The sequence below is a fragment of the Coptis chinensis genome, chromosome 8 (assembly GCF_015680905.1).
Source record: "Coptis chinensis isolate HL-2020 chromosome 8, ASM1568090v1, whole genome shotgun sequence".
NCBI lineage: Eukaryota > Viridiplantae > Streptophyta > Magnoliopsida > Ranunculales > Ranunculaceae > Coptis > Coptis chinensis.
Genome location: NC_141463.1, coordinates 87,213,955 through 87,240,152, shown reverse-complemented (window position 1 = coordinate 87,240,152; position 26,198 = coordinate 87,213,955). Strand labels below are relative to the sequence as shown.

Below are 26,198 nucleotides of genomic sequence, written 5' to 3'. Positions count from 1 at the left end.
CTAACTCCTTATCATAGAATCAACGTAGCATTCTCATAGTTGTTCTGATAATCGACTAGTTGCATCTTGTGGGTAGTTGCATCGTAGTCTAGTTGCCATTTCGTAAATCTCTCATTAGACTTTAGAGTTAAAAGTACTTATACGTAGATAACATTAACATGCGGAAGGACTAGGAGCGGAACGAATCACTCTACTCCACTATATCTCATAGGATTGAGAGTAGAATCTTTGATAAACATAGGCACATAAGATAGTTTTAGTTTACTTACGTTTTGAGTTTCATCGTTCATTTCGTAGGTAAACTACTATTCATTTTATGTTTTATCAAATGGCACCGTTGCCATCTTAGTTTCACTTTCGCATTGTTTTCGTAGAGTAAGTACTTTTCTTAAAGTCCCATTTCACCCACCCACCCTTGTTTGATTCCTACTGTGGTTTTCCGATTAAGCGTTGAAAAGTTCCAGAAAAATACACTGAGCACGACCGCGCCTATAAGGAGCGCACCTGCGCCCTATAGCCTGGAACCTTGAGCGCGACCCGCCCCCATGTGGAGCGCGACCCGCCCTAAAAACACTGTAATTTGAAAATTACACGGGCTGACCGCACGCCTATATGAGATGACCAGCCCTTTGCTAATTTTTCTGGAATTCTACAATTTTGACTCGAACTTTGATTTTTCAAGTTTTTCAGTGTTCTAACTTGTTATATACACTGAACACGCATAAACAATACGCTATTCATAAGCGAAGCAAGGACGCAATCAGGTATTCCTTTCTTCCACACCTCGCATCTCCTGTTAGAGGTTTATACTAGTATATCAGAATTGTTTGGAGTGTTGATGTTCTTAGCTAAGTTTGGTTTTAGCCTTGTATGAGATTAAGGTCTGGACGAACAAAAACACCGAACGTAATTACACAACAACGTCAACAAACAAGTCTATCTAGTATACCACCCACTACACCTCTAGCTACTATTTCACACACATCACCTGACACAATGCCCGACGAAAAAGAGACTCCTCTCTCTGACTTCTACAAAGCCTTGAGCGATAGCCCCAAATCTTGCATCGTTCTAGCGGACCCGATTGGGGATTTCGAATCCCCAAATATTTTTAATTTGTTACCCGTTTTTCATGGATTAGACCATGAAAAACCTTATCAACACATGCGTAGGATTGAACAAGTCCTAACAACATTCCACCATCCTACGGTTGGTGCGGAACAAATTAAACTCAGGGTATTCCCTTTCACCTTAGCCGATAAGGCGACGTCTTGGTTAACTGCCCAAACGCCTAATTCTGTGGACTCGTGGGCTAAACTTGTTCAGCTGTTTATGGAACATTTTTACCCACCCCTAAAGACGGATGAGATGCTTTCCAAGATTCATTTCTTTCGACAAAATCCTCATGAAACATTTTCAGAGGCTTGGAATCGTTTCACCGATCTCCTTATAGAGTGTCCACATCATAACTTAGCAAAATACACGTTAGTTCGTGCCTTTTTCAAAGGACTTCTACACCACCATAAAGAAGTCCTAGACATAATGAATGGGGGTAGTTTCTTAAACAAAGGAGCCTCGGAGGCTTATAAATTTTTAGAGGATCAAACTAAACGAAATAACAACTGGGGGGGTAGTGATGATATCCACCGCTCCGCTAGTTCTTCTAATACAGTTAAGGCCGCCGGTATGTTTGAAATTAAACACGATCCCGAGCTTAAAACTCTAATTGAATCACTCACTAAAAAGGTAGAGGCCATTTCGGTTCAACAAAAGCCTATCCCCGTCATGAATGTAAATTCAAATCCATGTAGTTTTGTTGGAGCCCCGAGCATCCCGACTTTAATCTGCCCTATAGCCTATGAACAGGGCTTGTTCCATTAATAGTGAACCTAACCCCTTGGAGACAAAATCTCAACTTCGGTTGGAGAAATAACCAACACGCCACACCTCCGTGGTACAATAATCAATATGTTAGGCCAACACAAAGTTTTAACCAAGCTCCACCACGACAAGGGCGTGGTCGGGTAATTTTAATAATTATAACAACCAAAAGTGCAACCTCGACAAGGTCAAGCACAAAGTCAAGGTAGTTATAATAATTATAATGCTAATAGAGGTATCGTTAGGTAAATAATAACTATCAAAATCCACCCATAAATAATTCACGTGAAATAGTTCAAACCACACCACCCCCGTGACTACTACACCCACACAACCGGATCGTCTTGACACCTTCATACAAGTAAGCCAAAAAACTTTTCCAAACCATGGCTCAATCTAACCAACAAGCCTTCTACAATTCGTTAATAATTTAACCCAACAGGTTGGCTCAAGATAAAGCCCAACCTAAAGGTGTGTTTCCGTGTCACGAAATACCTAATCCTAAAACAACAAATACAGCCTTTGAGGTAACCGATAATACTAGTAATGAATATGAAAATGTAGGTGAGCTAAAGGCCATCACCACTCTCCGTTCTGGCAGAGTGGTTAATAACAAAGTAACTATGCCTATAGTTACCCCACCAAGATCCCCTACACCTATTTTACTAGATCTTGAAATAGAAAATCAAGAGCCTACCCTTTGTAGAGGTACCCGTTACAACACAACCTAAGAAACGTAGAAAGCCACGGTTAAACATCCGGGTGATACCATTGCTAAATATAAACAGAAACAGAAACCACCATTTCCACAAAAATTAGCCATGTTAACTAGGGATACAAATTATGAGGAGATTAGGGACGTTTTCAAGAATCTAACTATAAACCTTCCCTTCCTCAAAGCTATTAAAAGCTACCACACCATGCTAAGTTTTCAAGGAGTTGTGTACTACTAGCGTAAGACCAATATACCAAAAGACTTTTAACGGAACAATTCCCAACTCTATCGAACATAATAGAATTGTTAAGTACAAGGACCCTGGTCGTCCTACCGTACAATGCACCTTAGGAGATTCTTATACGACGACCGTGTTATTAGACTTGGGGGCTAGTGTTAACTTACTCCCATTTTATTTGTATAGACAAATAGGTCTAGACGAGATACAACCCACTAAAATGACGTTGCAATTAGCTGATCGGTCTATTAAGTATCCTAAGGGTGTCGTCGAAAATGTTCTGGTAAAAATTCAGGATTTCTACTATCCGGCTGATTTTGTCATCCTCGATACAGAAGTCGTTAACGACTTTGTCCCGATCATCTTAGGGCGTCCTTTTCTGGCAACTGCCAATGCGCTCATTAATTGCCGCGATGGTTCAATGTCCATGTCTTTTGGCCATCTTGCTGTTGAAGTCAATGTTTTTAAAACAAAGACACAGTTACCGATTCGTCTATGGATGGAGAGGTTAGCATGATCGAGAGCTTTGCTCGAGATTATTTCAACAACACGTTCCTTGATAATCATATGCCCAAATTTCTTTCCTTTGGAAGTTCAGACTCTAACATTTCCATCCCTACACTAGTCGATACACATATTACGGATGAGGATGAGATAGATGACTTTCTCAAAGATGTAGAGGACTATCATAGTAACGAGGATATGACCAATCTAGATGAGCAATTCGATGAGTTTCTTAGAGCGGTGATAATTCATCCTATCAAGAACTACTTTCCACAACATCCACCTCGACTTCCCCCTCCTTCCACCCTTTCAAAGGAATCTCGAGTTTGCACTCGATCCTTTTGTTTCTTCGGTGCTTCATAAGTTTTAAATCCACCTAGTAAACAAATACTTGTAAGACAAAAGCGTTTGACACCTTCATTTTCAGGACCGAGAGGTCCTACTACCTACACTATGAATGAGTTTTTGTGCTAAACCCACATCCTCATTTTTTCCATGCTTTCCTTCTACAACTTACCCATATCCACCATATTCTCCACAACCATTCACTCTTCCACACTTATTCACTAGGACACCCTCGTTCAAAAATGAAAAGAAGGTGCATGCTAGGTTAAGTAATAGGGTTATCCGACTTCACTTTCATTTTACTAGGTTGCGTCATAGAAAATCTTGGTGCTTGATTGTTTTGGATATGTTTTCGTGATATTTATTTATGGAATGATCCACAACTATTTGATTGTTGATATATAATAAACTGCATGTTCATACATATGTTTAGATAAAGTCTCGAAAGTATCGACTATAAACGACTCAACTTTTGTGTTTGGTGCATTTCCTTTCATTTCCATATATTGGTGAGTGCACCATTAAGATAACCGGCCCTCCCTACGAGTGTGTGGTGTAGTACCGGATCCTAAGTCCACGCGTTTAACATAATTCACGTTTTCCACTCTTGCATGTTTTTTCTCGGATTTTTTTAGTCATGTTTCTCACGGGTGAATTATGTCTTTATTGATCATTGTTTTTCCTTATAAAAGTAAAAAATATTAAATAATAAACATAGTAATCTAGGAAGTCTCGGGAATCTGACTTTAAAAGACCCACTGCTAAAAACAAATTTTCTAAGCTTCGTTGTAAAAAATTTGTTTGGGGGTGGGGTGTTCGTGTTTCCGTACTAGAATGTTTTATGTCCCATTAGAGTTGCTTAGGCCGTTTAATTGTATTCCGATTCGGGTTGACATAATCTATGAATTTAGAGTTCAGTCGTTTGCATAACGTACGTCATGCACGTACTTCGAGGCATTTTCCACTATTTTATATGTCATCCACGGTTGGAATAGAGTGTTTTATGGATCATTGGATTGGAAATTCTCTCCTGATCATTTCCATATCTCATTCGCAAAAATCGGACCGGTAACGAAGTGGCAATTTTGATTTGAAGTTTCGCAAAAAAATTGAAAAATTTACAAATTTCGATTTGGGCTTGGGCCCAACCCGCGCCCACCGACAGCGCACTCGCGCCCTTACCTTTGGCCAACAGTCGCGTTCATCTTCTCAGAACCGCCATTAACGCCCACCAAAGCTTCCGAAAACCTAAAAAAAATAAAAATAAAAATAAAAACAAAACCTAATTAACCCACGCCCACAATCCAAGACCCAACCCAAATCTACTCCAATCGCGCCGCCCACAACCTCCACCAATTTACATCAACAAAAACCACCGAAAAATCAAAATAAAAAAAAATTTGGTGCTGCTGCCACCACACCACCACCACCACCATCGTTCTTTTTAGTGAGGTGTCCTCATTGCTTCCCCTACCTTCTACAAACCTCAAACCGTATTCAAACTTCCAATGGCTCAACAACGAATTTTACAAGAACAAGCTTTTTATCGGGCGACCACCAAAGCAGTTTTACGGTGACGAAATGATCAATAGATCTGGAATAGCTTGTGGTATTCGACCGAAGCCTATTACCACGAAGACTTAGTCCGGACGATTCTACAATCTGAGGGAGTTGGAAGGGACTAGGATTTTTGTTGTGGTGGCGAAGAGGAGGAAGGAAGTGACTCTTTGGGTTGTTGGCTAAGATTCTAGGCATTCCACCTAGAATCCATCCGATGTCACATTGCGGGGAGTTCCAATATAATGGGGTAGAGCCATTGATGAACGCGCGTGGCGATTCTGAAGGGAACTACAATGCGAGATCGCATTGTGTTCACCTGAGCATCCCTAAGAACCAACCCGGTTGGCCGCATTTCGATGGATTGGTCGGAACGATCCCCGGGAAGGAGAAGGTCGGCGACATCGGCCCGAACCGCCTCCACATCTTATGGATACTCGGGGAGCGAAGTACAGATTCGTATCTTGGAGTTTTACTTAGCATGATTAGGGGAGTGGGGAAGTCTGTTGCACCTCTCCCCGTGTTGATAACCAAGATCATTGAAGTTGAGAGCAGCTTCAGGCGTCGATAGGTCTTACATCACCCTACACGAAACCCTCGTGATCTATAAGGAGTGTGTCCAACGAAGTTTGGAGGTTGGCTGAGGATAGAGAAGAAGACGAGGAGGGCGGTGGAAATGAGAATGCCGAGGAGGATGGGGAAATCGAATGCCTCGGAGGATGAGGAGGATTTGACTTGTTTTGATGCACGGATGCCTTGGAGAGTCTTTGGTCGACGCTAACGCATGGCTGTGATTCATCGTGGCATCGCGTTAAGCTCAACACTATCTGCGAAGACCTCCGGGACTCGACGGGCAACTATCCATCATAACCGAGATCCGGTACCCGAGAGAGGACGGCGGTGGGGAACAGATGAGGGCTGAGCTAGAAGCCCGGCGCCCGGTTCGGACCGACATGCTTGCACGATTCCTACCTCACGGGGATTCTCCTTCTGAGGACACACCATCGAGGCACGAGCGTCGTCGCCGAAGGATGAATAGTCTTGCTGGCCCATCGGGCTCGAGCCATCTCTCGGCGTGTGCCCTCCGCTACCCAATCAGGGAGTGATTAGGGATAATATCGTTTGATGTTCTATTTTTATTTGTAGTTTCATTATTGTCATTTATTTTCATGTAAGTTTTATTTCCGTAATTTGAATTTTGTAGTGAAATGTACTTCGAATGAAAATTTTAATATAATGTGGTTATTTGCATTATGCGTGGTTGTTTAATATTGATCCCACCTTCCCAAATTGTTTGGGGGTGGTTTTATCTATTCCAACATGATTTTTATATGACCCTCATCTTAGAATTTATTGTGGAGTCAAGGTTAAAATATGGCCGTTTAGGCATATCTATGAATAAGTATCATGGTAGGATGAAATCTCGATTAAATAGGTAGATTCTATTATAAATTCAACCTAAAAGATACTAGATTTGTTTTAGAATCAAGAAAATGAGTTGTTTCCGTTTTCGGGTTTGGAAATTTTGATATTTCCGGAAACTGCCGTAAAAACTTTTTGGCAACTTTCCGATCCGTTTTAGCAACTTAAAACCTATATAAACTGCATACATTCTACACTCACAACTCACACTACACCTAACCTCCATCACTCACCTTTCACTCCCACGATTCCCACGTTTCGTCTCATTTTCCGAGTTTTAGCAACTCCGGCGCGCTTTCAGCTCTCGCAATTTTTTCAGTTTTTTGTCGAGCGACTTTCGCTTCAAGGTGAGCGACCCGCACTCAAACACTGGATTTCAAATCTTCAGAGCGACTTCGGGCTTCTAAGAGAGCGATCATACGACTTCCGTGGACCTGAAAAATTCCAGTTTTTGCGGGTAGTTTCGGATCATTCGCAGGCTATTCGGGCGTAATTTTGAGATGATATCTCCAACATTGATACCGAATAGTCTTTCAAGATTTGTTCCAAAGCACTACTTATGGTGCTTCGTACGGGTTTATCACATACGTTGGCTGGGAGCCGCTTATGGTAAGACTCGATACACTTTATTCTCCAACACTAGCATCTTATTTTTTACGATAAGCGCATTTTCTTTGAAAGACCGGATGGAGAACAAGTGTTCTCCATCAACATTGATAATGAACCAATGGAAATTACCGTGTTCTTGCTAGCATTTGTTCTTGGACTTGCTATGCCCGCTGAAATACAAGACCCATGGTGTTATTGGGTAGATAATATGTATGTCTACACTTATGAGTTTTGCATGAGTCGTATGGGCGGGCATTTTCCGTGATCGAGGACCGGGGACTATAACGTCGCTTTTGGTAGCCCGGGTCCATGAACATAGGAACTGTTATGTTTTGGATCATGCTAAACATTTTAAGGGAATGGTGTTTTTCTTCTGTGAATGATGCCACTTGCAGCGTTTTCCTTGCTTTAGCCACGGGACGTATGTGTCATGACCTTTCCCGAACCTTGATGTCTAGTTTAGCTCGATCCCATAGCATGAGGCATAAGTTCCTTCTTATGCCTGTTCTAGTTTCCCGTATTATGCTATGTTTCTTTCCTGTTTTTTGTACACGTTTCATGGATTGGATTACGGTCGACACTTTACGACCCGCCAATAGTATTATTCGATCCTTCCGTGCAATGACTTGGCAAGGATGGAGGATACAACCTCATCAGGTTGCACCCTACACCCCGTCAGACCAAGTGGCTCTTAATAGGTTAGCAATAATAGATGATAAATGGCGGGAAGCCCGGCAAATTATCATGGCATGGCAGATCTAAAGGAACCTCACTTCTTTATGGAAGAAGAGGATGAGGAAGATGATGAGTAACGCGGGAGATAAGGTAAGTTTTCATTCTAGTTAGTGTCCGCTTATGTCCCAAGCAATTTCATTCTTGTTAACCCCATAATGGGTAGAACTTCAGATAGAGTTGAGTCAGTTTTATTTCCTATGTTAGTACGCGTTCTAACTTTATTTTATAGATGTTCCCGAATTTCACACGCGTTTCAATGGTATTTTTCCTACCCTCTTTATTTACAATACTTTGAGGACAAAGCATGCTTCTTGTTTGGGGGCATAGAAACACGTGTAATTAAGGCATCTGTTAGGATATAGATATGTATAATATGCATTTGTTTTCTAGTTAAAATTCCAAAAATTCAAAAATATAAATAAATAAGTTATGCTATACACTTAGGAATAGTGGTATTGTTTTTTTCTCTATGCTCTTAACAATCTAGAAGTCTCACGTAGCTTTTTGCATCAGAATAATTGTTAGAAACTTAGGTTAATATGTAGGTAATAATCTTTGCATCTATCTATAAATATATTACATGAGTATCTATGATTATTAGCGAAGAAGTTTTTGAAATCTAGGCTAGAGTACTTATTCTACAAATCTGTGAGAATATAGCCTAAAGCCTTGTATGAAGCGAAACATTTGAGAAATGACACAAGCGGGAGAAGTAAAATCCGGATAGAGAAATCACACGTCCACTTGCTTGATCACTATGCCATATCCTAAGCGAGAATTTAGGCCCTCTTTGGATCGATATAGCCAGAAATTCAAACCTATGAATTATTTTCCGCTAGTCGCCCCTCTGAGCCTTTCTTTAGCCTTCCATAAACCACAATTCCTTTACCCTGTTACAAAAACAAAATAAAATAAAAAAAATTCAACTTACCTAATCTAGAATAAGTCTGAGAATAGAAAGAGTGAAGAAAGAAGAAGAGAAAAAACCTGTGTAAACAAAAATTAGTTAGTGCTTCAGAAAAAGAAAAGAAATTTCCATCCAAGGAAAAGAAAAAAAATAGAAATAAATAAAAAACTCCAAAAAATAGAATAAAAGGGAGTCAAAAGCCAAAGAAAAAAATATATATGGCTAAGGATGGAAACAAAGTATAGAAGCAAAAAAAAATAACAAGGTTTTCTCTAAGTTACATAATATGAAAACTCTATTATCTCAGACTTGTCCTTTTTGAATATCCATTTCTTTCCTTCTTAAACCATCTCCTAATCCCCGCAACACCTAATAAAGACCTCTAGCTCAATTAGGAATAGGTTAGTGTGATAGTAAGTGGCAGATGTGTTTGATCGACTCCGGCTTCCTTGTTGTCATTGAGATTGTAAGGTAAAGTGTGCCCATTTGCATTAATCGGAGTAAGCGGAACTTGAGTGGAAAAATCAGTGTTGTATCTTGACTATTATTGTGAGAACCTACTTAAGGACGCTATCCCGAGTTTCAGAAACGAACCTGCTAGACATTTCATAGTATTACTCATTGTATATATGTTTATGGTAGATGATTGATTATTGTGTATATATTAGCTTAGGTTTCGACTTGATTACTCTATATGCATTGCTAGTGAGAGGTATAGTTAATTTAGAGCATGAATACGGAAACAATAGTTTTATTTCTTAGTCGTTGTAGTATATATGAAGTTTATGAGTACCTTCACTAGAAAACTCTCACGAGCCTATAACTCGTCCACTAGGGAATTCCTAGTGGTTTAAGGCCTTGTTGCATATGGTCAATGCAATCGCGACTCAATAAAGCGAGTAGATAGAACTCCATTTTGGTCACTTATTCTAATTTCTCATCTTTGCTTGAGGACAAGCAAAATGCTGTTTGGGGGTGGTTTGATAAGAGCCCAAAACTGTAGTTTAACCCCAGAATCATACTATTAGACCAATTATGTGAGTAATAATTAAGAGTTAACACTGATTACGTGTTTTTATGCATTTCAGGCTTCAAAGTCCATTATGTGCAGAAATGTGCCACTTTAGTGAGATAAAGGAGAAAATGTATGTTACTAAGGAGTTCCGTGATTAAAGGCCAAGTTTCAAGAAGACAAAGCCTTTCTAAAGCCCGGTCAAAAGCTGAAAAGTCGACGCGTAAAAACAAAGACATAAGTCGCCAGAACTTCCGGGCGTCGTATCTTTGGACTCAGACCTCAGATTGGGGCCTACCTTATGTCAAAACGACCGGCTCGGAAAGAGATTTCTAATGGTCTAAACCTTGATCCAATCAGAGGAGCAAAAGTGGACAAAAAGTCTGTTGAAGTCAACTGCAGCTGAAGAAGCCTTTTTGGACTGAAAGAATTCGGTTTTGGGCCTGATTCTCTGGCCCAAAATATGGCTCCAAGCCCATGCATGATTTTTGGATCTGAAAGTATAAAAACCAAAGCTTAGCTCTTTGTTAATGGTAGATAGGGTAGATAGTTAAGGTAGCTAGTTTTAGACCTAAAACAATAGATCTAGTTTTTATTTAATGAAATTAAGTTTAGTTTATATTCCATTCTTGTTTTAGATTAAACTCTTAGAATCATTACTCTTAATTAGTTTGATTAATAAAATAGCTAGTTGTTAATTTCGATTCTTGTCATTTACATTTGTGTTAGATCTGATTTCATTTATTACTTGTTATTCAATTCTTAGTTATTAATTAGATTTTAATTATTGTTTAATTTAGATTAGTAAATTTCAATTCTTAATATTATGTTTAGTTTTAATTTAATCGGGAATGATTGCGTAATGATTCTCGGCTAAACCTCCATTAGAGGGGGTTGAGAAGCCTTGATGAAAGCCTGATTCCGATTATCGTAGAGTCGTTGTAATTTCCTTTCCAATCTAGAAACGATTAGTTCACCATGAGAATGGGTTTAATCGTTCACATACTAGTTATGAATTGGTAGAAATGCCATGTGTAATTAGGGATTAGGAGTAACCATATATTGCGAAGGCGATTCAATTCGATTACTGACGATTCGCCGTTAGTAGGATTAAGTCGAAGTTAAGGTGGAATCAATCCCCTCTAACTCCTTATCATAGAATCAACGTAGCATTCCCATAGTTGTTCTGATAATCGACTAGTTGCATCTTGTGGGTAGTTGCATCGTAGTCTAGTTGGCATTTTGTAAATCTCTCATTAGACTTTAGAGTTAAAAGTACTTATACATAGAGAACATTAACATGCGGAAGGACTAGGAGTGGAACGAATCACTCTACTCCACTATATCTCATATGATTGATAGTAGAATCTTTGATAAACATAGGCACATAAGATAGTTTTAGTTTGCTTACGTTTTGAGTTTCATCGTTCATTTCGTAGGTAAACTACTATTCATTTTATGTTTTATCAATAGTCGGTCTTACAGGTGGTTGTCGCATTGGGTGCTTCTCCTTTAATGCACATATAGTCTCCGCAGTATTGGAGGCAACTCCTGATGATGATAACGCTTTAACAGCTGCAACAAAATGTCCATCAGTAACTTTCTGTAGGCATCGACGCACATTCTGAGTGGAGGCAGATTTCTTGGTTGGTTGGAATGAAGGAGGCTCTATGACAGACTCTAAAAGACAAAACATCCCGCCAGGCTCATTCCATGTCATCAAAGCATGGAGAATCTGTTTTTACTGAAAGTTTTTCCTAGTGCCAGAACGACATTCCTGACGATTCTGTGGTCGAAAAACTTGCAGAGTGCAACGTGGCAAAAGGAGGAGACGAACCCAAGGCATAACTGAACTAGGATCAGTTGTAATATCCCAGAGAGCCGATTTCAGTGCACTAGAAAAAGCCAATCGACAAGCACGTGGTATACTTTTCACGGTTCGTAAAGGTATACGAAATGCATCATCCAGTAATTTCTCATTAAGAGAAGAAGGAACAACAAGTGGATCAAGGGTATCACCACCACCCCTCTGTGTCGTGGATGCAAGATCTATAGTGTCAGGCTTAGGAGGCGGCTGTGGTATGCCCACAATGAAACATGGGGATTCCTCATTCTCCATCAAAACAGGTGGTGGTATGGTAACATCTGGATGATGACACGGTATACCAAGTGTGTGGATACCAAGACAACGACCACACATCCATTTGTCTATAGACTTTAAAGAATTCTCCAATAACAAATACAGATCACAATCATCCTTAAGTTCGTCCCGTACCCTATTGATACTCAACTGACAACCTACGTGTTGTTTATCAAAATGCGTGAGAAAGTAGGGAATAGTAAAACCATTCCTGCTTACCCCATTAGTGCTTCCATGACGATCTCGAAAAGGGCAATGAACACGTTTCTTAAGAGGCAGGGCAATAGAACCATAAGAAACAACATTCTTCTTTCTTATATCCCAATCCTGTCTATAAGTCAGCAAAACCCAAATCCAATTACATAAAACCCAACATAAGCAATCCCAAATCCTATCGGAAAAACTACAAACCCCAAACCTCATCCAACCAACAAACAAAACCTAAACCAAAACCCTTCCGGCAGAACAAGGTACGAACCCAAAAAAGTTTATCTCCGACAACCACAAAAACCAAACAAATGAGTTCACCAAACCAACCCAAACCTAACGAACCTAATACAAGTCATTTCCTACCCCCAAACTAACCCAAATGGTTCGCGGTAGGTAGTGGTCAAGCGTTGGGCGGAGAGTCTTGGGTCGCGAGTCAAATGAGTTTTTTTTTTTTTTTTAAATATGAAAGGTCTTTGCTTGTCATTGAAAGCAAAAGAGAAGGGTAGTGAAAGTTTAGTGTTAGAGTATACTCCATCAAGTTGGGACGGAATTTCTTATAGCAATTTTTTTTAATAGCATTTGAGGGGAACTTTAGTGTGATTTCTCACAAAGCCACCTCCAGCGCATCAACTTATGAACAATTTGACTGACATTGATAGGGATTTCGACATATATGTAATGGCTGTTATGAATGTTGTTGGATTATTTTTCCTACACTTAAAAAAAGACGGCAATGGAGCACATATAATCAATTTGATAAAACCATTCTTCTCTAAACTGTAAGTGTTACATGTGATTAAATTTACTATATTTCATTACATCTTTCAACGTGTTTTCTCTAAATAAGTGTTTGTTCTTGGATGTATTTTTCTTCTCCCTCCTGTTTATTTTTTTATTTTTATTTTATTTTTCTCTCTTGCAGGGTGATTTATTTTGTATCTCTTGGATCTTTAAGCAGATGCATCACAAAAGAGTGTCTCATAGGTAAGCAAGTTGTGGTTTGAGAGAGAGAGAGAGATCATCTCCAAATTAGTTACTATTATTATTAGTATTTTTAGGGATTTTTAGGAATTGAGTCTAATTAGTGTTTCTAGGTGTTTTAGGCAATTTCTATTTTTGTGGTTATTTTAATTACGAATCACTAAAATAAAGAATACTCCACTAATGTTATATAAGATGAACTTAGATATCAACATTTGAAACAAAATCCTGTTTTACTTGGACTATTATGAATGGGATGCTTAGTATTTCTCCTCACAATAACACGACTGTAATATGGCAGGGCAGTGAGGGCATGCTATTCCAACCTGCTAAAGAATTCTTGCCTGCAATTCAAGAGGTACTCCTATCGATATCGTTATAAGAGCTCTCTTAATATAATTTTGGTTTGAGTTACATGTTCGAATACAAGACATTTTCATCGATCTTAATAAATAACAGTGTTAAATGAAAAGACCAATGATGTACGCTGCTTTAGACCAAGTCCATACGGTTTTCCAGTGATCTTTGCTAGCTGAGAGATAATATAACGGTCGTTAATTGCAACCCAAATTATTAGAGTGTCAATGGAGAAAATGCCAAATGAGCCAGCCGGAATTTGGAAATGTGATGTCAGGTGTCTATCCATACAATTAGCCTGAAGTATTTGAAATGAATGTTGGCTTATGGTTACTGAAAGCATGATTCCTGTGGACCACAAAGGGATCACTTTCAACAATGCATTTAGCTCTTCAACTTGCTAAACTGTGCATGGACACCACAAACTTGACGCTGATCCATCCATCTCCAACTCTTTATCTTGATTAGCAATGATGCGAGCTTTGTTTAAGAACCTAGCAATGAATGTGTTCAGTAAAAATGTAGAAAAAGGTAAACAACTTATCTACTCATTAATTTTTCCTGCTGTCTCATGATTTACCATTTTAGAGAATGAGCTCAGCATTAAAGGATGAATGCCAATTTTCCCAACAAAAAAAATTAGTGTGATAATTGTAATAGTGGCGACAATAATCGCACCTTAACTTTTTGGCTGGTGCAACAATCTTGGAACCATCTATGTGGTGATAGCACTCATCTTCAAATTTGGATGGCAAAGCAATATGCTTTCTCAGGTTTGTGTCTCTCTATGTACATTTCACTTTCTAAATGTGCAAGTGGTTAAAGTGACAACATGTGTTAAGTATATTAATCGGCTAAGAATTAAAAAAAACAAATAAAAGGAACCACAAATTTTGGACATCTTAATACATTATAAAGCCCGTTGAATAAAAAAAACATCCTTTTAGTCTATGATCAATAAACTGCATACTTTGGAAATAATATTTTTGATCAATATATAAATTTACTGAATGAGTTTCAATATATTTTGAGAATAATATTTTGGATACATAATAATCAAAAACAAAGAACAACGCCTTTTTGTCTTTCTTTCGCATTTCTTTCAACTCAGTGAGTTGTTCTGCAGTGAGATTTGCTTGACTCTCAGGCTCTACAAAACCAGACTCGACAATTTCCTACAAATCTTGAGACGCATACAAGACCTTCATTTGTATGCTCCACTGACTATAATTCTTCCCACTAAACTTTGGGAGTTGGGGTTGTAACATATTGTTGTTGGAATTAGCCATGGATCTTAACAAGGCTCCTATACCACTATGTTACCGACAATGGTAACTAGATAACAAAATGATGACAAATGATCAAGAGAAGAAACTTGTTATTTTAAATGCAAACTAACAAATAATTATTACTAATTAATGGTGAAAGAAAAAATTGTTTAATTCATTCGATGATTAGAAATGTGATTACATTCCTTATTTAAATGTTGCTTATTGCAACATCCCCATTAATGTTTAACTCCTACATTAATGCAACTTATTACATCTCATGAAACGTATGGTCTTTAACCATGTTACATGCACAAATGAACCGCATCATCACTGAAAGAATCTAGCTTAATAATTACTTCTAACAGGAAAAAGGTATCTGAAAAGGTTATCCATATGCATATATGACCCAGTAAACAACAGGTTCAGTACTTCTAATTTGACAAAAAATCTGTTCATTTTTCCCAATGTTAAGAAAATAAAAGACGAAATAAAATCATTGAGCGTGCGTGCGTACATAATCATTTTAGAAATATTGAGTGTTCCATTGTTATTACCTTGCACTCCAATAGAGTTTCATGGTTGCATTTTACTGGAGTAGGAATGTAGGATACATTTCTTTACAAAAGTTAAATAGAGGGAGGGACAAAACACAATATATATGGACTGTAACAATGTAAAGTATGTTATATGTAATTAATTACAAATTATCATGCTCAATAACTTGTGCCCCTCTCCAATCTTCACCAGGATTTACAATGATTGGAACCAGCATAGACGCAGGTCCAATACAGATGAAATAACCGTCTCCAAACTTTTGAGATGAAGAACCAGGGCTGGCCAAGTAAATGTCTTCATAGCCCATCCTGATCAACCAATATTCAAGCCCTTTCCCTTGCAAAATGATCGAACATAAAAGATGTTCAGTAGTACACGAGTCATTATTCTTCTTTTCATCCAAAACATAGAGCAAAGTATAGGAATATGATCATAAAAATTCTCCTTTAAGCACTCAACTATTTACCAACTAAACTTCTAGAGATATGAAGCAATACCTGAAGAGCATCAATGGAATCTGCGTCGACATTTGCAACAATCCAGTCCAAAGTACATACCGGAGTTCCTTTTGAATTGGTTTGGGAAACTTCATTAAGGACTAAACCAATCCCGCCTTTCATAGAATCTAATTTACCAGGGACAGTATATAGAACTTCTTCAAACTTGTCGTCTTGCCAATAAACTTTGGGTTTGTAGGAGGTAACATGGCCATTGGATATCTGAAGAGAAAGGGAACTTCAATTTCTAACTGTCATTTCTACTTGGCCGGAGTCAGTAAATTTGATGCCTTTACGACCAAACTTCTCGTTGAGTGTCTGTGTAGTGAACTGTGTTGGTGCTGTTGTTGTAGATGAAGAAGCCATAATTGAATTAAGCTTGGGGTTGGGGAGAGGGAAAGATAGGAGTGAAGCCATTGGAAGTCCTCTATTTTCAGAGTCCACACATTGCTCTTACTCATCCTCACTATTTTGTTTGGTAGTAGTATTTGGTTTAAATTTATTTTCTATATTTCTTAGAAAAAATTATTGACATCTACTATATATATATATATATATATATATATATATATATATATATAAAAAGAGGCCTTTAAAAAGAATTTTCTCCTATGTAAGATTTTATAATATGAGTAGTTAAATTTTCTTTTATCCCATCCAAGACTCTAATATGAAAGATAAGTATCTTCTAATAAACTTTACAATCCCACGCATCACGTGGAACCTCTTTGGAGAGTTTGAGTGTATTTTAATTTTTATATTTATATTTGATCAAATAAAAAAAATTGCTAAACAATAAATGATTTGTAGAAAATAATTTCCTATTATGAATTAAACACTTTTTAGATTCCAATTCTTATATATTTGATCAAAAAAAAAAAGTCTTAAAAATAGGTGATTTGTAAAACTAATTCCCTATTACAAATCATACAATTTTTACTTATTTGAATATATCCTTAACGGACCTCAAAAACATAGTTAAAACAATTATACAAAAAAATAAAGATCACAAAAATATATAATAGAAAATGAAAAAAATAATAATAACGCAAAAAAATAATAACAAATATTTTAAAATATGTATAATACTGAATAAAACTAACGTAAAAAAAAAATTAATGGGGAACCGAAAACTGGATGCAAATGTATCGAACTAACCTCAAATAATATTTAACGGGAAATCGAAAACTGAATGCAAATGCAAGCATTAAACTAATCTTAAAAAGTAATTAATAGAAAATCGGAATATGGATACAACTGCATTAAACTAACCTCAAAGAATAATTAACGGAAAATCAAAACTTGGATGCAAATACATCAAACTAACATCAAAAAATAATTGTCGGAAAATCGGAAACTGGATGCAAATGCATTGAGCTAACCCTCAAAGATTAAATTAACGGGAAATCGGAAACTAGATGCAACTTCATTAAACTAACCTCAAAGAAAAATTAATTATAAATTAGAAACATAATGCAAATGCGTGGAACTAATCTTAAAAAATAATTAACGGGAAATCGGGAATCGGATGCTACTGCACTGAACTAATCTAAAAAAATACACTGGATGCAAAACCTCAAGAAATAATTAACGGGAAATCGAAAACTGGTTGCAAATTCATTGAACTAACATCAAACAATAATTAATGGGAAATCGGAAACTATATGCAAATACAACTTTATCAAATAATAAACGAAAAATTGGAAACTGGATGCAAATGCATTAAACTAATCTCACATAATAATTAACGGGAAATCAGAAACTGGATGCAAATGTATTGAACTGACCTCAAAGAACAATTAACAAGAAATTATATGCAAATGTATTGAACTAACCGAAAGAATAATTAACGAGAAATCAGAAACAGAATGCAACTGCATTGAACTGGTCTCAAAAAATAAATAACGGGAATTAAAAATTGGATGCAACTGCATTGAACTAACCTCAAAATATAAATAATGGAAAATTAGAAACTGGATGCAAATGCATTGAACTAACCTCAAAACATAGTTGGGTTATATGTTGTGGGAATGTCTCAATAAGTGAAGTTTTGCATTTAAAATTGTGTTTATATTATGTCTTTCCATATGATTGAGAATTCCTTGCTATTCGAGTAGCTTCAATATATATGAACTTCTCCTTATTAGGCAATCTCATAAAACTTCAATCAAATTTCTATTATTAAACAACAAAATGAAGTTGAAGGGTTTTATCAAAGGCGAGTTATGTTTTTTGTAATGGAGAGTGAGGTTTTCACGTTATAAGAAATTTGGTTGAGTGATCAATATAATATTAATATATAATAGTTTTGCATATTTGCAAAATATTTTTAGAATAATTAATATAACAAAGACCCATTCGTAGATAACCTTTGAAGATTCCACATAAAAAGAGTCGCATAATTTAAAGAATAATTAACGGAAATCGAGACCTGGATAATCTTCGATGATCCCACATAGTAAATTAAGCATAATTTACTTTTTATGTCATGTTTGCAAGGACACTCTGATGGATGGATCATTAGAAGTTGGTATTACACACCACATTGGATAATTATAAGAAAATCGAAACCTGGATTCAAATACATAAGTGAGCTCAATGAGTAATTAACTGAAAATCGGAAACTTTATGCAAATTGCATTAAACTAATGACAGAGAATAACTAACGGGAAATTAAAAATTAGATGCAAATCTTTGAATAATATTTAACGGAAAATCGGAAACGGTATGCAAATACATCAAACAAATCTCAAATAATAATTAATGAGAAATCGGAAACTGGATGCAAATGCATTGAACTTAACTCAAAAAATAATTAACAGAAAATCAAAAACCGAATGCAACTGCATTGAACTAACCTCATAGAATAATTTGTGAGAAATCAGAAACTAAATGCAAATGCATTGAAATAACCTCAAAGAATAGTTAACGAGAAATTACAAACCGGATATAATTGTATCGAACTGACCTCAAAGCATAAATAATTAGAAACTAGATGTAAATGTATTGGACTAACCTTAAAGAGTTATTAACAGGAAATCGGAAACTGGATCCAAATGCAATGAACTAATCTCAAAGACTAATTAACGAAACATTGAAAAATGGATGAAACTGCACTGAACTAACCTAAATGAATAATTAATGGGAAATTATAAATTTGATGTAACTGCATTGAACTAACCTCAAAAAATAATTAACGGGAAATCAGAAACTTGATACAAATGCATTGAACTAACCTTAAAGAACAATTAACATAAAATCAGAAATTGGATGCAACTGCATTGAACTAACCTCAAAGAATAATTAACGGAAAACCAAAAAATGGATGCAACTGTATTAAACTAAAATTAGAAATTAACTAACGGGAAATCAGAAATTGAATGCAAATGCATTGAAATAATCTCAAAAAATAGTTAACTAGAAATCGGAAGTCGGATGTAACTGCATCGCACTGACCTCAAAGCATAAATGTCCACTTTTTTAGCCTTCTCACATTAGTAATTACGAGTAATTAGGAACCCAAAACGAAAGTGAGTTTATAAAAACAGACTCTTACATGTATGTAAACAAATTGTAAACTATCGAACTAACCTAGAAAAGTAATTAACGGGAAATCAGAAACTAGATGCAGATGTATTGAACTAAGCTCAAAGAGTAATTAACGGGAGATTGGAACCTGAATGCAAATGTAATGAACTAATCTCAAAGACTAATTAACAAAACATCGAAAACTAGATGCAACTGTACTGAATCAACCTTAATGGATAATTAACGGAAAATCATAAATAAGTGGATGCAATTGCACTGAACTAACCTCAAATAATAATTAACGGGAAATCGGAAACTTGATGCAACTGCATTGAACTAACCTCAAAGAATAATTAATGAGAAATTGGAAACTGGATGCAACGTATTACATTACACTAACCTCAAAGAATAATTAATGGAAAATAAAAAACTTGATGTAAATACATTGAACTAATAACCCTAAAACATATTTGTATTATATGTAGAGGGAATAAATGTCTCGACAAATATAGTTTTGCATTTTAAATAGTGTTTATTATAATTCTTTTATTGTGATTGAGAATGTCTTGCTATTCAAGTAGCTTCAATATTATCTTCGTCATATTGGGCATTCTCACAAAACTTCAATCAAACTTCTATTATTAAACCTAACAATAAAAAGAAGTCGATGAGTTTTATCAAGATTTAGTGCTTCCTTTTTATAAAGAGTGGTCAAGAAATTTAAATGGGTGATTAATATAATTTTCATATCTCATAGCTATGCATAATTGCTAATATTTTTTAGAATAATTTAATATAATGACACCCGTTCGTAGGACACATCCATGTGATAAATATTTTCAAATTGGAGTAGTGTATTCTTTGAAGATATGGAAACAATCAATCTATTTTAGTGTTTTGTACACATTACGTAAGCCGAATGGTGATGATTTACTGCTAAATCACCATAAATTTAATAAAACTATTATACAAGCTAGATCGAGTTTAAGATAATTTCATTTGAAAATTATGGATTAATATTCTAAACCACAATGTGAAGAGGTTATCTCAATTTGATCCCTTAGTTTCCAAGCACTTATGCACTATAATCGCTGCTCATTAACGTATTTGGATTTATTTTCAATAAAAATATATTCTTATTCGAAAATTTGCCGCTAAATCACCATAAATCTAAGAAAACTATTATACAAGCTAGATCGAGTTTAAAATAATTCTATTTGAAAATTACGGATTAATATCCTAAACCACAAAGTGAAGAGACTATCTCAATTTGATCCCTTAGTTTCCAAGTACTTATGCACAATAATCGCTAGTCATTAACGTATTTCTGTTTATTTTTAATAAAAATATATTCTGATTCGAAAATTTGTGCGAGACATTTTGTAAAGCCTTTTCAGCACACAAAATATTTAATAGATCCCGAGCGTATGCCCAGATCCAAAATCTAGTAGCTACTGAACTATAGTGGATTTTATATTATGGGTATTGTATTTTTTATTTTTTTTTTTTTGCTAAATAAGGTACTGTATATTTCAAATATTACTAATATGGGTAATCGTTATATACGCTGTTAAATATTTATGTACGCTGTTAAGCATCTATACGTATTTGATGCTAAACTGAAATTTCCAATAGGTTCCTCAATACCAACACTAGTATCAATAGAAACACGACTTTGCTGACATAGGGGAATGGTCTTTAAACTGATAATCATATAACAGACGTGCTGGTGGCGGTGAAACCCTAGGTGGCTCCCATTTAATTAGTTATTCTATAAAATCAGTTTTTGGAAATTAAAACGGGGATGATGGCCTTTGATATAACGAAAAGGGGGTCAATGGGGTAAATTGTAATTTGGGCGGTCAGGGTGGTATTGTCGAGGTGGAGGTGGAGGTGGAGGTGGGAAACGTTGGTGATTGTGAAAATTTTGGTTATCTAGAAATAATCTAGGTGGTGGTGGAAGAGTAGCATACCTATTTTTGTTGCTGTGGTGGCAGTGGTGACGGTGGAACAGTGAACGTGGTTCCATTGGATCAGATATCTCTATTTTTATTTTTATTTTGAGGAAAACTTTTTTTCGGTCAACTAATTCTACAACGGTCAAAATTTATACGTAATTGTATCACAGTCAAAATTTGAAATTAGTTGACTCCGTTTGCCAAATCATCAAATACGTATAAATACTTAACAACGTACATAACGAATACCCATATTAGTAATATTTGAAATATACGGTACCCTATTTTTTTTAAAAAATAATACAGTACCCATAATGTAAAATTCACTATACTTCAGTGCCAATATCAATAATTTTTTCTATTTCTTACGCACCCCCCTCCCTTTGTTTCTTACTTTACTTAAACCTTCAATATAGAACCAAATCAAGCCATAGGAACATTTTATGAACTCACTGGCCATACGTTATCACCCTCCACTTGTTGGACCTAGTCACCTAGACAAGAAAAATGTATCAATTAGATGAAGTATCAAACAATACTGTAGCGATTAGATCAAGGACTGATAATATAAAAAACAACCTAGCCATTGCAACTCGTAAAATTATGACAAATTTCGTATGTGTTGATCACTGATTTTAACAAAAGGTTTTCATGGCATTGTGGTACTCATTTTCTCTGAAAACATGTAGCCGATAGGACATTGGAGCTGGAACTTAAGGAAAGTGTAGCCATTCTAATTCTTAAAAATTTGACTACTTTGATCTGATAACATGTTACATGCTAGATTTATGGCACACATTTTCCCTGAAAATATGTTTCCATTCAAGTTTAAGATGAATGATGTACTCTGGAAATTACATTTTGCTGTCGCTTTTTGGTACTTTGGGGCAAAGAATTAGTGGCTGGGCCAAGTGAACGAGACATGTAACTTCCTGGCTATATTATCATTATTATGGCATGACATTAACTCACATAAAAATCATAATTCTACCTTATCATTGCTAAAAATGGTAAGACTATTAGTTTTTCTTTCGTATAAAGAGAAGGACAATTGAATTTCATCGACTTTAGCTAGAGATTCTTTAGTTGTTGCACGTTGCTTTCATCGGTCTCTGCCTGCTTACGGGGTATTTTGATTATACAAGATAACTTTTTTTCTTATCACAATTACTTAATACGTACTTCTATGATATCAATGCAAAAAATGGTAGGAGAGGTGGTTTTTTTCTTTTCTAAGAGTAGGAGGAGAAATTAACTTCACCTTACTTTAGCTAGAGAGATTGTTTACGCGTTGTTGCATATGGCTTTCATTGGTGTCTGCTTGGTTTTTGTTTATTTTGATTATAAAAGATGCCTTTATTTTCTTTTCATATTTACATGCATTCAGTAATATGCATACTTCAACAGCAGTAAATGAGGGGCCTATAAAAGAGTGATGTGTTTCAGAATTCTCTCCATCCCCACATTTCTACTCTAAAGCACCGAATGGCTTCTTTCAATCTCCTCCACCTTGCATTATGTTTCTCTTACCTTATGTTGTTCACCTTTGTGTCAGCTGATGATCACAATAATGTCTCTGCTTTCAACTTTGTGTCACCTGCTGCTGATAGTAACGTCTCTGCTCCCACTTATGTGTCCCCTGATGCTTACAAAAATCTCTCTGTTCCTACCAAGTATTATGAACCCCTTGCACCCTCACCTAGTTCTTTTGACTACTATATCTTTGCTCTTCAATGGGGGGTCAGTGTATGCAACGCAGCAGGAACACATTGCCTTCGAAAAGACCGTGGACATCCCAAGTTTACAATCCACGGTCTCTGGCCCTCAAAGCTTAAAGGAGCTCCTAAGTGTGACCAAAGCGATATATTTGACCTTAAGCTGGTAAATTTTTTTATTTGTCAATGAATTTGATGATGTACATCTTACTAGTACAAATGGTAATCAATTTCTTGTACATGTTAAAGATTTGCAGGGAAAGTTGGATATCGCCTGGCCCGACGTACAAAATCTTAACAATGCCAAATTTTGGGGCGAGCAGTGGAAGAAACACGGGACTTGTTCTGGGCTAAAGCAGCATGAGTATTTTAAAAAAGCTTTGATTTTGTTTGATAAGATTGAACTTCGCAACCGTGTAGCCCAACTTAGGCCTGTGTTGGGGAACTTCGGGGGAAAATACAACTTACAGTCTCTGCTGAATGCTTACGATAAAACTTATAATGTGAAACCACGCATTTTGTGCAATACCAACTCAGTCGGCAAGCAGCAGATACAAGAGTTCCAACTGAACATAAGTACTAATGAGGTTGAATTAACGATAAACAATGAAGAACTCAAGAATTGTCCCAAGCGGGATGCTGATCTCCCACTTTGAAGTGTGGATAAATGATTTAGTGAACTGTGTATCAAATTATGTTTTAATAAGAACTGTTATGAGGTGTTTTACAATTGGCAAGTTTCTTTCACTCAGTTTCTAATTGGAATGTCACTTGGCTTTCTGAAGAATCTTATAGTGCACCCTGAACCAGTACCTCCCTCCAAGAGTCAGTCTCCACGGCACCTCAAACACCTTCTATAGACACCTCTGAAGGGAGTCTTCTTATCAATAAACATCTTGAGCTGATAGCCAGAGTTCAAGGACCTTGGCATGCCCGCCATTTAAAACAGGCTTGCCAATGAAAAAAAAGGAACCTTGGCATGCAGTTTGGCCCTCGTAGGCACATTTGGAATACAACAAACTTACTCAAATTCACCCACGCCAATATGTAAGCAGCCATCATGATGTTTTAGCAACTTTTGCCCCCCAAATCAAGATTGTTTAAGATCAGACTCAAATCATTAGTCAGGCTCCAAGTACCTACCAAGTGACTACAATAGTAATCAAATATGAAAAAACTCAACAGAGGCAACATTATGCTAGCAGTGGGATGGTGCATCGGCAAGTTGTGTAGACAGATGACCAATAATATTACTACGCCATCGATTGCTACGTTACTTTCAAAAGCACACGAAGATGGAAAACGAAACAAACAATATCAAAGGGTACGAAGGTATCTTGGGTCATATCTTAGTATGGCACCCTTCGTCTATTCCGCCTGCTTTGCAAGCTACTCATCCACTCCCTTTACTTGTCTCTGAGTCATTTCATCTATTGCATCTGGTCTGCCTTCATCATAATTTACTTTGGGTAGGAAAAAAACTTTAGAACATTATTCCAACCATATTCATATCTGACAGCAGCCAAATCTGAAACAGGGTTTCATCAGTATTCTCTGGAAACCCAGCTGTCAGTGGATTGCTAATCTGACCGCCATTCGTTCGTCCAATCATGCCACCTGATATGCTTTAATTAAACATTCAAAAGAAATACTAATAATTCCGATAACAATGTTTTAACCCGCTACTGTTTTCCAAGAACTAAAGAAATTGTAGTTTCCTTTGTATCACAAAATATCTGTCAATAGACCTACACTTAATTTACCATGCCATTCAAAGTAAAACCAAATAATAACCCTCCCATGGCTTCAGAATGCCCTATACATTCAAAAACGAGGTAATTACGCACATTTTGGCATCTGAGCGCTTAACATTGAAGCTGAACATATGAACCTGATTACAACATTAATGCTATCATTATACAAGTTGACATTACAACAGTCTGGTAAATCCAGTTTTACTGACGCCTCTAATGAGTTACCAGAAAGTAAGGAAACATAAAGATCGGGATTAGGAGCAGGTCTACCAAACGCGCTAGGGTTCATAACAATGAGACTGTAGTTATTATAGTCATCCTTGAAATGATGTCGATTAACAAAACTAGAGCTCTCAATAAGAGCGCGCCACGACTTGCAGACCGACTTGAATCTCAAAAGAGACGCAACGGGTAGACATAACAGAAGGCAAAACACCACATCCTCTGGCAAAACAACGTTGCTCGTCGTTATTATTGCCATCCACTCTCTCTCTCTCTCTAATTACTCAAAAGCAAACTCTAATTACTCTTTAAAAAAATGTAATAATAATAATATTAATAACGATAATGAAACGGCTAGTACCTGGGAAGGACGAATAATGAGAGAGGCATGCCGTGTCTGTTGTCAGAACCCTCAAGTATTCATTCTGGGATGGGTTTTCAAATTGAAACCCAAGCCCAACTTAAGTTTTTGCTCCAGCCCAGTAGCCCGGCTGACTACGTTGCTTGAGGTAAATTATGTCATGTATTATATATGCTATGTTGCACCGACGCCCGCAGACGCTTGAACATTGACGCGGACGCGGACACAGACTCGGTGACTCGGTTATATCTCAAAAATGTAGGACGCGGACGCAGCAAAGGACACGGAAATTAATTAATATTTATAATTTTATTTTATATAAATTGAACATTAAAAACTAAATTAAATGTATTAACATTTATAAATTCAAAACTATTAAAGATAAATAGCCACAAAATTAAGTTTAATATTTCCTAATTAAATTTTAAAAACATGTCATAAGTCTTAATAAAACAAAAAATGAAAAAAATGAGTTTTTTAATATTATTTTGATTTATTTTTTATTTTTTTGGGTCAAAATCCGTGTTCTGACCATGTTGACCCGCGTTCGGACTGTGTCTTGACCGTGTTGACCGCGTCCGACGCGTGTCCATGCCGCGTTCGTGTCCGTGTCTGCATCCGACGCGGACACAGCCTATGGGTTAGTGCGTCCGTGCTTTAGAGATTATTTGTATCTACAAGTATGCAAACCATGTTGTGCATTGTTTTTTTTTTTTTTTTTTTT

General features: G+C 36.6%; 2 pseudogenes; both read right to left on the bottom strand.

Annotated features, from left to right (window-relative positions):
- Positions 1-1,378: 1,378 nt before the first annotated feature.
- LOC147483904 (small nucleolar RNA R71) lies at positions 1,379-1,472 on the bottom strand (annotated as a pseudogene).
- Positions 1,473-15,452: 13,980 nt separating this feature from the next.
- LOC147483903 (photosynthetic NDH subunit of subcomplex B 2, chloroplastic pseudogene) lies at positions 15,453-16,393 on the bottom strand (annotated as a pseudogene).
- Between the last annotated feature and the right edge of the window lie 9,805 nt (positions 16,394-26,198).